Here is a 6,485-nt window from a genome sequence, read left to right on the forward strand (position 1 = left end):
CTGGGTCTTCTCACTAGAATGGGATCCTGCCCTTCAGAGACCCACAGGAAGGTCTGGGTTGTGCGTGTGCCGCCGCTTTCAGAGTGTGTGTGTCTTTGCCCACCCAGCGAGGAGTGGGCACTGTTGTGTGGGGCTGGCTGGGGTTCCAGCAACAGACATCATACCCCTGAGGAGCGATCTGTCCTCCAGCCTCACAATCCCCTTGTTCATTTCTCTCTGGTGAGGTGCAAATCATTTCTTCCTTTTCTCAATCCCATGGCTCTCCAGTTTCTCTCAGGGCCCGTCCAACCACTGCTGAGCATCAGCTAGTACAAGCAAGGGACGCCCGGATATGACTTGACACCAGCTTTTCACAGCTGACCATTAGGACCCTGAGGGTTGACCATGCGTCATCTGTGTTGTGGACAGAATACAGTTCATGGTACAGCCGTGTGTTACACTCCAATCAAACAGCACCTCCCCACCAGTGGAAAGTTCCCTCTGAAGAACTAGTGGATTTCATTCTTCAATATGAACTTTTTATTTCACAGACTTTGAACAGTTTAAAAATGTTTTTAATGTTAATTTGGGGGTCTTTGAGCACTGGATGTCCACCCTGCGTTCCTCCTGGGTATGCTGGGCAAGCTTTCAGGCTGTGTGCCCAGGCAGTACGATCACCATGGGTGCTAGAGACAGCTGCCCAGCCAGGCCCCAGGAGGAGGTGGCGTTGCCGCACTTCTTCCACCTGAAGGTTCTTAGAATGTTCATATCGAAATTGTCATCGTACTTGTAAATCGAGTCACGGGTGTTGATAGCCAGGTGGTTTGTATGAACTTTTCATTTTTTTTTTTTTCGACTGGTAAGGGGATTGCAACCCTCAGCACGGTGTGGTCTGCACCACGCTCAGCCAGTGAGCGCAACGGCCATCCCTAGATAGGATCCGAACCTGCGGCCTTGGTGCTACCAGCGCTGCACTCCCACGAGTCCAGCCCTGTATGTACTTTTCAGTTCAGCATATTAGTATATGTCAGTAATCCTGATGTTTGTTTTTGTATTTTTTTTTAAACTGAACATGATGAAATACTTTATTAAATCCTTTTTCTTCTGGATTATAGAATTATAGGGGAAAAAAAATAAAATTATAGGGGAAAAGTGCTATGAGGAATTTTATGCAAATAAATGTGTATGCTCACACATACCTGTACACATGCGGCATGCTTATGTGTGTCCTCTGAAGGAGGTGACTAGACCCATGTGTGGGAGGCTGGGTGTACTGATGTGTCAGCCAATAGCTGTGCCCTAGACCTCTTTGCTCCAGATTGTTGGGGTATTTCCTGGGTCCCTGGTATTTAGCAACTGTCCCTGTGACCGACTGGCCAGGGATCACTGCTCAGTGTGAAGCCTTCACCCGGGGCTCCCTGTGGCCCAGAGCTGGCCAGCTGTCTGCACTTGGGCTGTGTCTGGCCACCTGTTGCAGAGTCAAGGCCTGGTCCAGCAGGGTTTCCCGTTCTCACTTCACAAGAAGCTGCAGGTAGCTGTTCTCCCAGGGCCAGGCAGCGACTCCATGACGCTTGGTCCTCAGCTACTCTCTCATGCACTCTGCATCCTCAGGGTGTGGCTGCCCCATCTTCCACCTGTGTTCCAGGCAGGAAGAAAGAGAGGTGACAAGAGGGCTGGGTAAAAGGCAAAAAGCCTTTGCCTGAGTCTGTCCCTTTTTATCAGCAAAACAGTGGCTTTTCTGGAACCCCGTTAGGTCATATCTGCTTCTGCCCCTGTCAGTCAGCTTGGGGCACGTGGCCGCTCTGGCTGCAAGGGGGCTGGAGTCTGAGTATTTCAGACAGGACCTATGATCTCCCTGTACAAGTTCCTTATGGCTGCTGTAACAGGACTGCATTCTTATTGGCTTAAAACAGCCCAAACTTATGGCAGTTCTGGAGGTCTAAAAGCAAGGTGATGGAGGGCTGTGTCTCTTCATGGAGGCTCTAGGGGAGGATCCATTCCCTTGCCTTTTCCAGCCTTAAGGCTGCCACATTCCTCAGCTGGTGGCCCTTCATCCTCAAAGCCAGCAGTGGCTGGTCAAGCCCTTCTCCCACTGCCTGGCTCTGACACTGACCCCCCACTCCCATTTCTCATGTAAGGACCCCCTGTGATTACACTGGGCCCACTCAAATAATCCAAGACAGTTGCCCTATTTTAATGTCTGCTAACGAGCAGCCTTAATTCTATCTGCAGCCATAGTTCCATGGGCATCCTCGGGGGGCCTTTATTCTGCCTCCCTCACTTTGCAAACACAGTCCAGGTCCTGTTGCTGAGTAAGAAGGGGAGAGGGTCCATTGGGAAGCAGTGAGAGCCCCACGCTGGAAGATCTGAGAAGTAGGGTCCCTGGCTGTTAGCCTGCTCCTCCCAAGTCCTCCCCGTGTGACCGGCCTGCAGGACTCCCTCTCAGGGTTCAGGTCAGGCCTGGGACCTGCAAGGCCCTCTCCTTTGCCAGGTGCTTGGAGACTCCCTTCGTGCTGAAGGTTCCCCAGGAATCATTACACTTAATCAGTGTGCCCTTTCGTTCTTGCAAGATGGCCCAGGCTGATGAAGCCCACGTGTCCTTATTCATAAGCTGTGCCAGACAGCTTCATTAATAAGAGACATGGTATGGGACAACAGCCACTGGGACCCACGTGGTGCCAAGCTGGCCTTGCCAGAGCATCACTCCAAAACCTACCACCTGCAAGCCGACCGCCTTTCCTGTCAGAGCTGGCTGCAGGCTTATGGTGCCTTTCATCTTCCATCCAGCTCTCTACCAGGCGTGTCCTGTTAGCAGCTTCTGAAGGCATCAGGCCGCCAGGCTTCTGCTGTTTCCCGGGCCGCAGGTTCGGAGCAGCTGGTCCTCCTCCCCGCCCTTCTCTCCTATCTCTGGGCATGCCCTCCAGGGTGGAGGGCTCGGTGGTACTCACTCCACCTTCTTGCCTCCAGACTCCCCTCAGGGACCTGGAGCTGAATCTATGGACTCCAGCTGTGCCACCTGCCCACCTGTCCCCATTGCTGTGCTCCAAGCCCTCGAGGACAGGGACCAAGCTAGTCCACTCCTCTGTTCCTAGGCACCTTGTAGATGGTCTCTGCTGTGGATCGATTGAATTGTGTCCCCACAGTTCATATATTAGAAGTTTAATTCCCACTGTAACTGTTGAGGGTGGGAAACCCTATTATGGTAATTGAAAGGTGGGGCCTTGAAGATGTGATGAGATTGTGGGACCATTCCCTAATGACTGGGTTAATAGTGGTGGTCAGGGGCATGGTTCTGAGGGCTTTAAAAGAAGAGTGCATGAGAGTTTAGTCTCTCTCTGCTCTGCCATTTTCTGCCATGTGAGATGCCTGGGTCACTATTGCCACCACCAGGACTCTCACTAGATGTGTTCCCCAGGCCTTGGGCTTCCCAGCCTCCAAAACTAAGCAATAAATTTCTTTCTTTTATAAATTGCTGAGTTCCAGGTATTTTGTTATAAGCAACAGAAATGGACTAATACAGCCTCACACCGACCACACCTTAAGATGGCTTCCTGACCTAACCCCCTAGCACTGTGGGTGTAGGTGATCAGAAATGACCCTTCCCTCTGGTCTTCAAATACCCAGGCGAGGGTCACGGGAGGAACAAAACTCCCTTTGAAGACCCACCCCTAACTCTGGGCTCAAGCCTTCAGAGGAAACATCACAGATTTATGGGGCATAAATTGTCACTAGGGGGCAGGCTAAGCTGCTCTAACAGATACCTCCAAATCTGGCTCATCAGGAAGTCACTTTCTGTCCTGTAACAGTCCAAGGTGAATGTGTGAACCAGAATGGGTGGATAGCTTTCCTTCACAAGGTCACCTGAGGACCTGGCTTCTATCTGGTTGCTGTACCATCCTCTGGCAGGAAGGATGATGCTGGTTCACCACTTTTACCATGTTCACGTTAGGAAAGGGGCACTGGGGAGATGTTCTCATTCATTCTGCTCACGTCCCATTGGCCACAACTTTGTCATGCAACTGCACTCAGCTGTGTGGAGGCTGGGAGAAGTGCTGTCCTGTGGGGTGGCCAGTGCTTCCCAGAGCTCTGGCGGTAGGTGACAAGGAGGGGTGGGAAATGGCAATCAGGAGACAGCCACAGTCCTTCCCATATGGACAGAGATAAGGGGATCTGGCTGCTTCTGTGCCCCTCCAAGGGCACTGCTCCTTCCCGGGAGCTGGGGTGGGGATGAGCCCACTGGGTCCTGCTGACCTGAAGCTGGAGAACCAGCCTGGGATGGAGGGAGGCAGCGGGAAGGAAACGTTTGCATCTGTGTTTTGAAGGGGAAAACTGAGGTTTGTGAGACAGACTTGTTGGTTTTTATAACACTTCGGATCTGTGTGTGTGTGTGAGCATGCATGTGTGCACACGTTTGCATGTGTGTGTATGTATGTGTGTATGTGTGTGTGTGCTCTTAAAGCTGAGATTGCACACTTTTCAAAAGCCAAAAGAACAGAGCCGGGAGGATGTCAGCATGTGGTTTCTGTTTGGCCCAGGGTGAGGGGTGAGTACCGAAAGCCCAGCGCCCACTCCTGGGCAGTTGAGCAGGGATGATGCACTTCAGCTGAGGTGGTTCAGGGGCTTCTCTGAGGTGACACTGAAGGCACAGCCTGAGAGTATGATGCCACCACTTGAACATGGGAGGACAACCAGCCAGGCAGAGGTCCTGAGAAGGGAATGAACTGACCGATGGGAACGAAAAGGCTATTTGGAGAATGTAGGGGCAAGAGAGTGTGAGGGACCGGCAGGGCCACAGTGCCGGGCCTGGTTCATATTCTAAAGGCAACCAAGAAGCCATTGAGGATTTTGAGCCCAGCAGTGAGATCATCAGATGGGCATGAAAGGGTCCAGCTGAAAGAGTTCCTTCTACAGGCTTCGGTGAGGGCAGCAGATGGGTCTGGATTGGGCGCTGGGTGGTGGAGGACATCGAGATGTCAGCTCACCAGCTTCCTCCTTCCCTGCCCTCTCTCCTCTGCTCACTGTAACCCCGTGAGGATGGTTCTGGGTCACGCAGAGGTCCTGAGAAGGGAATGAACTGACCGATGGGAACGAAAAGGCTATTTGGAGAATGTAGGGGCAAGAGAGTGTGAGGGACCGGCGGGGCCACAGTGCCGGGCCTGGTTCATATTCTAAAGGCAACCAAGAAGCCATTGAGGATTTTGAGCCCAGCAGTGAGATCATCAGATGGGCATGAAAGGGTCCAGCTGAAAGTGTTCCTTCTACAGGCTTCGGTGAGGGCAGCAGATGGGTCTGGATTGGGCGCTGGGTGGTGGAGAACATCGAGATGTCAGCTCACCAGCTTCCTCCTTCCCTGCCCTCTCTCCTCTGCTCACTGTAACCCCGTGAGGATGGTTCTGGGTCATCCAGCAAACAGATGTCGAACACACAACAAAGACAATCAGGAGCCTGTCTCTTCAGGCCCCAGAATCCCAAACTGGCTGTGATGAGCTGCGACTGTCTCTCGCAGCCACAACCTCCTTTGACATTAGCACAAACTACTTTAAAAGCCGCCTGCCACTTTATCCCGAGACTTTCAAAACTGTCATAAGCAAATAAGGAAAGGATTGTAAAGAAGTTGTTTAAAAGGCATTATATACGCTGGCTCCAGTGTCATGGTGTATCATGCTGGGGAGCACTCTTGACCATCACAGCAGTGAGTGGATGGTCTCACAATTTCATTAGGTGACTTCCAGGGGAGAAACAGCTGTTAGGCAATTCATCATGCTTTGGAACAATTTCCAGACTTTTTCATCTCGGGACTCCCTCCCTGTTCTGCCTCCTACTTTTTTCTTTCCCTGGCTGAAACAGTGAGATCACAGTTGACTTGGGTTTTTGGGAGCGTGGAAGGGGGTGGCCTGAAGTGGCTTGGGCCTGGTGTTCATTTTGCAGGCTCTGTGCTTATCAGTCCCACTTTTTCTTCTCCCCATGTAACCCACTGGGCGTGGTCTAATTGCTTTTGGCATCCACTTCCTCTTTTTAACCATGACTCAGGATTTTGTTGGCTACGATTAACAAGTACCAACACAAACTGGGCTCAAGAAGAAAAGGGTAATATTGGCTTACCATTTTGGAAACTGCAGTGCTAGGATGAGCTTCAAGTGTGGCTGGATCCAGGCGCTTCAATAACATCATCAGTATTCTCTCTTTCCAGCTCAGATCTGCTTTCCTCTGTGTTGATTACATTCTCAGATGGATTCTCCTCTTGTGACAGCAAGATGGATACTTACAGCTCCAGCCTTATGTCCTCAAAGTGCTGAGAGAAGGAGAAAGATTTTTCTCCCAGTAGTTCTGACATAAGTTCCTGTGTTGAAGCTCATTGGACAGTTTGGATCACATGACCAAACCTGAGCCAATCACTGGACAGGAGGAGAGAATATGCTGATTGGCCAGGCCTAGGTCATGTGACCCCTACAGGTGCAGAACCAGCCACTTTAGTAACAGGACTGAGGGGGAGGGGGAGGGGGAGG

The sequence above is a fragment of the Galeopterus variegatus genome, unplaced genomic scaffold, assembly GCF_000696425.1.
Source record: "Galeopterus variegatus unplaced genomic scaffold, G_variegatus-3.0.2 Scaffold4816, whole genome shotgun sequence".
NCBI classification, from domain to species: Eukaryota; Metazoa; Chordata; class Mammalia; order Dermoptera; family Cynocephalidae; genus Galeopterus; species Galeopterus variegatus.